The 10,971-nt window shown below is 37.7% G+C and overlaps 1 protein-coding gene across 1 annotated transcript in view; it reads left to right on the top strand.

The window, feature by feature from the left end:
- Positions 1-8,063: 8,063 nt before the first annotated feature.
- The window catches only part of LOC138142739 (uncharacterized), an 8,592-nt gene continuing 5,684 nt past the window's right edge, over positions 8,064-10,971 (top strand). The window contains exon 1 of the mRNA XM_069063814.1: positions 8,064-8,588. The gene's annotated coding sequence lies outside the window, so the exon portion shown is untranslated. The remainder of the gene's footprint in view (positions 8,589-10,971) is intronic.

Raw genomic sequence — 10,971 nt, forward strand, 5'->3', positions numbered from 1 at the left:
TAACTGATTATGTTATTTCCATCTTGAACCAAAACCAATGAGTCAAGCTCATAAAATGTTCATCTCCCTCTCTTCTTTCCTTCTAATATAATATATTTTTATGCCTTTTTGGGTGGCATGACTTACCCTTTTCTGCCTTTTCCTTTACCATTGTCCCATTACATTTCCTTTGCTCCCCTTAATAGGGTATTTTTTAATCATCAATTTGGTTAGTTTTTACCCACAACCTCTATGATTGTATCACCCTTCTATATATCATGATGATTATACAATTCTCAATATTGACAGGTATCAGCTTCCCATATAGAGATGTAAACACATTGCTTTTATTGAATAACAAAATTTGTTTGTGTATGGGTGTGTATGTGTGTGTTTTCCCTGTTTACCTTTTTATGTCTTTCTTGAGTTTTGTATTTGGAGATCAAATTTTCCACTGAGCTCTGGCTTTTCCAAAAGGAACTTCTGGAAGTCCCTTATTTCATTGAATGATCATCTTCTTGACTGAAAGATTATGCTTAGTTTTGCTGGATCCTTGTTTGTAGACAGAGTTCTTTTGCCTTACAGAATATCATATTCCAATCCATCTGATCTTTTAATGTAGAAGTCACTAGGTCCTGCACAATGCTAATTGTAGTTCCATGATATTTGAATTGTTTCTTTCTTGCTGCTACAGTATTTTCTCCTTCATCTAATAGTTCTGGATTTTGTCTACAATACTTCTTAGAGTTTTCAATTTGGGATCTCTTTCAGAAGGTGTCTGGTGGATTTTTTCTATAACTATTTTACCCTCTAGTTCTAGGGCAGCAGGGCAATTTTCCTTGATGAGTCCTTGTCAGATGTTGTCCAGGCTCTTTTTTTCATCATGGCTTTCTGGTAGACTGAAAAATTTTAGATTATCTCTCCTGTATCTTTTTTCCAGGTCAGTTGTTGCTCCAATGAGACATTTTACATTTTCTCCTAATTTTTCATTCTTTAGGTTTTATTTGACTAATTCTTAATGCCTCATAGAGTCATTAGTTTCAAATTGACTGATTCTAATTTTTAGCTAATTATTTTCCTAGATTAATTTTTGAAGTTCCTTTTCCATATGTTCAGATTTTGTTTTAAAGGAGTTCTTTTCTCCACTTAGATTTTGTTCCTCTTTTCCAGTTTCACACATTTTGCTTTTTAAGGAACTGTTTCCTTCATTAATTTTCTTTTCTATTTTGGCAAGTATAGCTTTAAAATAGTCAGTTTGTCTTCTACCTCTCTAATTTGGCTTTTAAAATCCTTTCTGAGCTCTTCCAAGAATGGTTTCTGGGCTTGAGACCAGTTCATATTCCCAGTAGAGCTCTCAGAGTTGGATAGAGTGGATGCTGACCTCTGGTGAATTTGTTTCTTCTCACTCACTATAAAAGGATTCAATCATTTTCATTATTGGAAATTGCTTATTTCTCATTGTGATTGCCTCTTTTATGGCCTTTAAAGTGGATGTCTGATTCTGGGGTATAGAGGGCTCTGACCCGTCCTTCTTATGCTGGGAGTTAGAGGTCTGGTTATTGCCTTTGTGTGCTGTGTTCTCTGGGTGTCTAGACTGAGGCCAAGGCCAGGGTTTTCTGAGTTGCCTCAAGTTTACCCTGAAGCTCACAGTGTAAAGTGGGGGAGAGGGGTGGTCTAGATGCTTCTGGATTCTACCTCCCAGCCCCTAGGCTGAAACTCAGGCAGGCTCAGCTGCTAGTGGCCAGCAGTGGCAGGTGTCCTGCCAGTTCCCCTGGTTGTGTGAAGGCAAACCTAGGGTTCTGGTATTAGTTCTTTCTGGCTCCACCACCCTGGGTTTCAGCATCTCCTGCTGGTCAGCTGAGATGGGGCTTGTTGGGATAGCTCCCCGCCCCCCTTGCACCTTAGTCTTGACATAGCCACACCCAAGCTCTTCATCTAGGACTCCCAAGCCTGCCTAAGGTTGGGCTATTTCAGGATTTTACGTTGAGGCAATATTCTCTGGAGAGAATATTGGGAGGGAGAGAGTGGAACAGCTAGGCTTTACTCCACCTTCTTGGTTCCTGGGTGCTCAGGTAGTTGATTTTTAAATATCTAGGCTATGGGTTGGTAGCCCCAGAATTACCTGCTGTTGCCATGGGCCCTGTGCTTTCTCTTACCCACCTCCAACAGATCCCCACCCTGTGGTGAGATGTCTGGGAATTGGCCTGTGGTGGCTGAATCAGCTCACATGTCCCCTCAGGCTCCACTCTGGTTGGGTCTCAGGTCTGCACTGATTCAGGCCCTGCTCCATGCTTTCCCTGCCCAGTTCCATGTGCACACCTTCCTGGACTGAAAATCTGCCTTGCTCCATTTCCCAATGGATTCTACCACTCTAAAATCCATTCAGATTCATTTTTTAGAGGTTACTGAAGAAATTCACAGAAGAGTTCAGATGAGTTCCTGTTTTCAGTCCTCCATCTTGGCTCTGCTTTTGTTTGAATAATTTTTAAAGCTATTTGTCACTTTTGCACAAGTTAGTTTAGTGAAAATTATATATCTTAAACTTTATGTTAATTTAACGAGGCACATGAAAATTGGAAGCATATTTTTAAGTGAGGGAGCTAATGTCATTGTCTCCATATTGTGAACTTTCACTTTTCCCTCAGAATACGTTAGTGTTTTATGTGATACTCAAGCTATTATATGAACTGAATGAGAGTACTACTGTCAATCTATGTAGTAATACTTTTATAGATGATGGAATAGAAATTTAAGTGCTACTACTTTATTCTGACGCCTCTAATGACTATCTTTCGCCATACCTCTGATACTTATAACTACATTTAGGGAAGAACTTTTCTAATGTCTGCTATAGTTGAAGAGGAAACAGGGTATAGCTGACAAATGAGGTTGGATCCAACAGACATTATTACAAATTCAGACTCTGTCACCGTGATACTGGTTACAGCTATGACTTTTTTGGGCCTTAGTTTGCCTATCTGAAAAATTATCATGAGAAAGGCACATAACAATTTTAATCTTAGTTCCTTGCCTATAAAATTAGAGGATTGAAATAAATGATCCCTAAAATTGCCTCCACATTTAAATCTCTAACACTATGACTAGTTGACTCATGAAATTGGCTAAGTAATTCATTGTATTAATCTATCAGTTTATAGATCTAGGAGAAACACTTTAAAAAAGTGGGCAGGTTTGAAAACCAAAATATAAAAATGGAAAGTAAAAAAAAAATGGAGAAAGAAAAATAAAATAAGAGAATAGAGATAATTTACCAAATAAGTAAAAATTTTCTCAGAATCCATAGAGACATTAATTTTGTTTTTCAACCAATTTTGCATTTTTCAAAAGTAGCTAAAATCATTTTATATTGTAGATAGATTAAAAAGTGATACATAGAAAGATAATAGAAATAGAGTATATTAAGAGTTTATTTTCTGTTAAGTACTGTTGTTATGTGCTGAAAATGCAAAGACAAGCAAGCCAATAATCCTCTGACCCACAGAAAGATTACATCCCAATGCAGGAAAATAAAACATAAAGGGAAGCTGGAAAGAAGGTATAGAGGATGCCATTCTGGGAAAGACAATGTGGAGATTCACCTATAATACCACATGGTCAAGGTTCTGATAGGGAATGTGGTAAACCTGGGTTTTGGGGAGGGAGATGTGAGTATGAAGGCCAGAGTACAAGGATCTTGTTGTAGTGATTCCTGGACCTAGTTTAGGGTAAGAAAAGACAAGATAATATTTGGATTATACTCCTCACACTTCAATTTGCAGATATATTGATACCCCATTTACATATCATACATTTTCTTAACCTCTTTCTATCTGTTTTCAATCTACACCATGATACCTGTCACCTCGTAAACAAATAATCTGTTTCCCTTCCAGGTTTATGCAGATTTTACCCCTGCTGAATACTCTCTAATCCAAGATACTCGCTTTTTTCCCTAGACTTCAAAGATGGTGGCCCCTTCTGAAAAAAAAAAATTATGTTGTGTATCCTTTGCCATGATCAAAGCACTATATATAGTCCATCCCTGTTTTATAATATTATGGTGGTGATTAGTCTTATTTTTATCTTCATTCTTATCTTTTTTTTTACTCTTAGGCAGGGATGGAATGGATAAAAAAAATGCTTACAAGTATTTAAATTGCTGTCTCATTATACTTCAGAAGTTTGAATAATGAGATCCCATATCACTTTAGGGAGATGAGATAGAAGTTGCAAGAGTCTAGCAAACATTACCATATCTATTGTTTCCATCATCTCATTACAGACTGAGCCAAATGTCAAGTTTGTATTGATGTTTAGCATTCAACATTTATCTTTCTCTCCATTAACTAGAGTTCAGAATAAAAACTGAATATAGATTGCAATTAGCCTCATAATCAAAAGACTTTGAATTTGAAGGTCCTCAGAGAATATTTTATCTGGCTTTCATATTTTAATTTTTTTTTTTTTTTGGTGTGTGGAAGGCAAGGCAATTGGGGTTAAGTGACTTGCCCAAGTTCACACAGCTAATAAGTGTGTCAAGTGTCTGAGACCAGTTTCAAACTCATATTCTTCTGACTCCAGCCATGGTATTCTATTCATTCCATCACCTAGCTGCCCCAACATTTTTCGGTATAGTTTAAGAAGAAACCCTTTGAGCATGGTGGTTTCAATCCATAGACCTCTGTGTTATGGGCCCAGGCTGCTTCCACTGCACTACTTTGCTACACTTCAGGTTTCATATTTTATTGATGAAAAATCTGTAGACCAATATAGATTAAGCAATCTGTGGAATGTTATGGACAGGTAACAACTAACAGAGATGAAGTCTGAACTCAGGTAATATGAATACAAGTACAAACTTTGCTTCACTGAATATCATTATGTAAACCAACATAAATATATATAATTACAGGTATACAAAATTCAGTTTGTATTTTTGTCATTTTTGTCACTGCGTTTTTCTCTGTATAATTAATTTGCTCTGCATCAGTTCATGTAAATCTGCCTCTCCTCAGATTCCTTTTTCATGATCCTCATACCTTATATTAGAGTAATATTCCATCACATTGATGTATCATGATTTCTTTAGCATTCTTCAATCAATAAGTTTTGACTTTTTTTCCAGTTCTTGGTTAGCACAAAATAGTTGCTATGATTTTTTTTTAATGTATATCAGGCCTTTCTTTCATGCTGCGACTTCCCTGGGATCGTAGGCCAAGTGATAAGTTTTTATATCAAATGTTATGGAATCTATACTTTCTAGAATGGTTGGAAAAATTTACATCCTTACTATCAATGTTCCTTTTTTCCCTATAAGCTCTCTAACTTTAACTATTTCATTTAGTTTTAATCTTTAAAAATACTTTGGGAATAAGGTAAAATCTATAGCTTCCTTGATTTGTATTCTTATTATGTTAGTGAATCAGCTTTCTATATGGTTATTTTTTTTATATTCTTAGAGAAATTTTTAGTTACACAGTATCCTTTGACACCTTAGTCATTATTTCTTCTGTCAATAGATGAGATTTTATGAGAATTGATTTTATTTGCACTAAAGATTTTCAATTTCAGATAAATGAAATTATATATTTTATATTATCATTAACTTTCACTTCTCTTATTTAAGAAATACCTCTAAATTATGAGTGATCCTTACCTCATTTTCTTCCTTTTTTGAAAAACAGAATAATCCTTAATATTAAGATTTATTTATTTTGAGCTTATTGTGGTATGGGCCTAAAGATATAAGTTTATACTTGATTTCTGCCAAATATTTCTCATTCCTTATTTTATTCTCTTCAGTCATTGAGGTAATGTGAAGTTTTTCATATTTTTTTATTTATTGGGGATATCATGTATATTTTATTAATTTTTAAATTGTTAATAAATTTCATAATTAATGAAATTTCTTAATACTTTTATTAGATTTTATTAAAATTTACATGGTCACACATCTTCCTAATTAAAATAATAATAACTTGAAAATCAATCTAATTTTCCACAATTAAAAAAAATGGAAGAAGAATGATTGTCCAGATCAGTGCTCTGAAATATGAGGGCTGAGTCCCCATGATTGGGGAAGTGCATGAAAGCCCATTTCTTCATAGTCCACTGATCCAGGTCACAAATTAATTTATCTTAAAATTAATTTTCAGGTATAAGTTCTCTTCCTTTCTCAATCTTTTCCCTAACCATTAAGGAGACTAGAAATATAAAACCAATTTAACATATATAGTCATGGAAAACATACATCCTAAAATGGGCAACCTATAAATCTCAAATGTGAATATGTTTTTTTTTTCAGATATATATGCAGGTGGAAAATAAACTGGACCTTGGATTAAATAAGAGTAGAATGATGTAGATTATCTTTGGGAAAATATGCAAGAATTGTAGATAATCCTGACCACTTAAAAAATTATTTATGTACTTTTAGTTTACAACATTCAGTTCCACAATCCCTTGTGTTTCAAATTTCCTCCCCCTCCCTCTCCTCTCCCTTCTCCCCACAACCACCAATGGAGGCATGTAATCAAACAGAAGTTCTACAAACACCTTCACATTAAACACTAGTCAGGTTGTAAAGACAGGTTAAAACCATTGTAGGGAACAATGATAAAGAAGGGACAAAACAAAACAAAACAGAAAAGAGAGAGAGCCAATAGTTTGCTTCAATCTGCATTCAGACTCCGTAGTTCTTTCTCTGGATGTGTATGTCCCTTTTCATCGTGAGTCTTTTGGAGTTGCCTTCTAACCTTGTATTGCTGAGAGGAGTGCAGTCTATCAAAGTTAGTCTTCACACATACCATGCATCCATAACTGTGTACAAAGTTCTCCTGCTTCTGCCCTCCTGACTCAGCATCAGTTTGTATAAGCCTCTCCAGGTTATTATGAACTGTCCCATCTTCATTTCTTATAGCATAATTATTCCATTACCTTCATATACCACAACTTGCTTGGCCATTCCACAATTGATAGGCATCCCCTTGATTTCCAGTTCTTTTCCACCACAAAAAGAGCTGCTATAAATATTTGTGTACATATGGGTCCTTTTCCCACTTCTATGATCTCTTTGGGATACAACCCTAAAATAGTATTCTTGGGTCAAAAGGTATGCACTTTTCATAGCCCTTTCGGCATAGTTCCATATTGCTCTGCAGAATGATTGGATAAGTTCAAAACTCCACCAACAATGCATTAGTGTTACAATTGTTTCCACATCCTCTGCAGCATTTATCATTTTCCTGTTTTGTCATGTAAGTCAATCTGACCAGTGAAATATGGTATGTCAAAATTCTTTTGGTTTGCATTTCTCTAATCAATAGTGATTTAGAGCATTTTTTTCATATGCTTAGAGATATCTTTAATTTCTCCTCTGAAAACTACCTCTTCATATCATCCTTGACCATTTATCAATTGGGGAATGAGTTGTATTCTTATAGATTTGAATTAGTTCTCTGAATATTTTAGAAATGAGGGCTTTATTGGAGAAACTGGTTATAAAAATTTTCTCAATTTTCTGCTTCCCTCCTAATCTTGGTTACATTGGTTTGATTTGTCCAAAAGCTTTTCAATTTAATGCAATCAAAATTATCTCTTTTGTATTTCTTAATTCCCTCTATCTTTTTATTGGTCATAAATTCCCCCCTCCTCCATAAATCTGACAGGTAAACTATCCTTTGTTTTTCCAGATTGCTTACAGTTTCAGCCTTTATATATAAATCATGCACCCATTTTGACTTTGTTTTGGCATATGGTGTAAGATATTGGTCTGTGCCTATTTTCTGCCCTACTATATTCCAGTTTTCCCAGCAGTTTTTGACAAATGGTTAGTTCTTATCCCGGAATCTAGGGTCTTGTGGTTTATCAAACAGATTACTATAGACATTGACTGATGTGTCATGTGGACCCAATCTATTCCACTGATTCACTACTCTATTCCTCAGACAGTGCCAAGTATTTTTTTTTAATTTTTTTTAAGCAATCTTGGTTAAGTAACTTGCTCAAGGTTACACAGCCAGTTATTTCTGGGTGTGGTGCTGAGTGTCTGAGCCCAGAATTTGATTTCCAGGTCATCCCAACTGAATAAGAAATTATAAATTCCTTATATATAGTAAGATCATTCAAATAAACGACTAAATTGTTCATTAGCAATTACCCAGCCTCAAGCTGGATTGTATCATAACTGGTGGTTGCCCGTTCCTTGAACTCCTGATGTTCCTGGCTTGGGTCCCGAGAACTAGCCACTCTCGGGCACGTATGTTCCAGGTAGGAGTGGCTCTCCTCCCTGGAACACATGCTATTAATTAAAAGCACTATCAGGCTTCAGGACATCGGAATGTATCCACCAGGATGTGATCTTTAAGATTAATGAACTTTAGTCACGTCAGAGCTGCACATATAGGATTTTATACAGAAAGGCTTGTGTAATCCACTGGCACAAGTCCTTCTTTGTTTGGGACCCCTATAAAAAGTCTCCTAGTCCTGCCCGCTTTTGAGCTTCACCCGCGGGAAGGACGCTTCGCCCGGGAACATCTTTTCCCAGTTTGAGCTGATTGTGGCTGTCCGGGGCTCCCAGCCAACTTTGAGACTTGAGGTTCCCTCAACTGGTGATGTATTCTCTTCCTTTACTAATTATTTTAGTGGGTATTGTGTTATTGCTTATTCTCATTTCTCTATGCTGCCTATGCAAAACTAGACTGTCCGTGCCTTGCTTACTAGTTTATTAGATATTCTACTATTTCAAAACTCTTGTATTGTGCAAATAAAGTCTTATTCTTTTTTGTTGATTGTAGTACGAGGGTGTGTATTGAGCAAATAAAGTCTTATTCTTTTTTGTTGATTGTAGTACGAGGGTGTGTATTGTGCAAATAAAGTCTTATTCTTTTTTGTTGATTGTAGTACGAGAGTGTCATTTATAGGAGCGAATCCGAATTTCAAATTACATACTAATACATAAATTGGCGTCACGAACAGGATTCGCTGTATAAATGCCTCTCTTCAAAAAGAATACGGAACCCTCGGCTCCGGTAGAGGTGCCGGGTTGGGAGGATCCCCCTTTCTCTTCACTTGCTAAAGTATGGTCTCAGTGTACTGGACCAGGAGAGGACTGGGGGAGCAGAATACGCAATGGGAAGCCACCCCAGCTTACCGCTTGCCTGGCTAACATCCCTGTGGAAAAAGGGAAAGAGATGAGCGGGGTTTGTCGAAGGGGGTGGGCTCTCTTAACCGCCTATAGAGCAATGTGTTTAGAACTGGATAAGAAAGAAGAGGAAAAGTTGCAGCTAGAAAAGGAATTAGCCGAACTGCAGGGTAGGATGTCTATGTTACAATGTCAGAATTTTATATTGGGAGATCAGGCCCGGAATTACCAGAATGTAGCTGAGAAAGCCGCCGTACGGGTAGCCCAGTATAAATATCGAAACAGGAGAGGGAAGGTGAACAAAAAGAAAGTGCATGCGGTTATAGCTTCCGCAAATGTAGATTGGGACCCTGATAGGTGGGACGGTGACATTTGGGATGAAGATGAGGAAAGATGGGAGGATATAATCGAGGAAGAGGTTCCGGAGGTAAGGGGTACTAAAGAGGAAGCCAGGCCCATTGTAAGGAGGAGAGCAGAACAGGAAGGAAATAACCAACCCCGTGTTACTGAAATTACAGAAGATTTCTCTCAGAGAGAAATCACCGATTTGTTGAGTAGATTTTCCCAAAGACCGGGAGAACCGGCTATCACATGGCTAGTGAGGTTGAGTGACGGAGGAGCAGGGGGAGTCTGGCTTGATCCCAAAGACTGTATTAAATTTATCAGCCTGACTACTAACCCTTTTGTTCAGCAAGCCATCAGAGATCATAGCCAATTGAATGTAAATGCTAGGAACAGCAATACCTCCATCCTGGAGTTAGCAGCTCAGGGGTGTCGTACCCAATACCCTGACTCATCTATGTGGCCCAATGCCTCTCGCCCCTGGTATACCTTGAGGGATGGAATACAGAGATTGAAAGAGGAGGTAATGAAAACTGCAGTAATGGTAGGGGATGCAGATACTTATATAAATACCCCTGTGATTGCCTTACACCGTGCCCCAATAGTAAAATCTGCTCCTCCTGCATACAAGCATCTGATTTTGACCTTGCTAGTAGCCGCGACCGGGGAACCTTTAGGACAGGTTATTGACAAATTATCGCAATTAGGGGACTTGGGAGAATTTAAAGATGTAGGGGAATCAACTCCCAAGGACTGGAATCGACCTCGTTCTAGTCTGAATAACCGAATGTCCAGAAAAGAGATGTTTACTGCTTTGTTAAAAGCTGGGGTAAAAAGAGAGGAGATAGATGGTATTTCAACTCCTGATATGGCTCAACTGTATAAGAAGAAGGTAGGACGACAAGAACAAGTGTCTGCCTTAAGTGTGACCCCTAGTGCTCCTCCGTCACTTTACCCCTCATTAGACCATTTTAAAGGGGAATAGGATGAGGGCCAAACCCTGCGTGTCCATGCCTTACATACTGATTATCGGCCTCATGTTCCATTGGTCATATTTTGGAAAAACGGATCAACTACCAGAGCAAATGCCCTAGTGGACACGGGGGCGGAGGCCACCTTGATTTATGGGAACCCGTCTAAATTCCGAAATGGGATCCCTATCTCTATTTCTGGACTGGGAGGGCATGAAGTTAGGGCCAACCAAGTGACAGTAGAGATGAAAATAGGCACCTTCCCTCGGAAGGAATATAAAGTAGTGATTGTTCCCATACCTGAATATATAATTGGAATAGATATCTTGAGGGGGATGACATTGCATTTACCGGACGGCCAATATCAGTTTGCTGTTAGAACTCTGAAGGTATCTGTGGTGGTTGGAAAACTGCTGATGTCCCCAGTGACAGTCCCCACCCCCTCATTAATGGTCAATCAAAAACAATACCGAATCCCAGGGGGCACTGAGGAGATAACCAAGACTATACAAGAATATATACAAGCTGGAGTTTTAG

The sequence above is a fragment of the Petaurus breviceps genome, unplaced genomic scaffold (genome assembly GCF_028583685.1).
Source record: "Petaurus breviceps papuanus isolate PSGF00001 unplaced genomic scaffold, PetGlider_PUasm1.0 90602, whole genome shotgun sequence".
Taxonomy (NCBI): domain Eukaryota; kingdom Metazoa; phylum Chordata; class Mammalia; order Diprotodontia; family Petauridae; genus Petaurus; species Petaurus breviceps.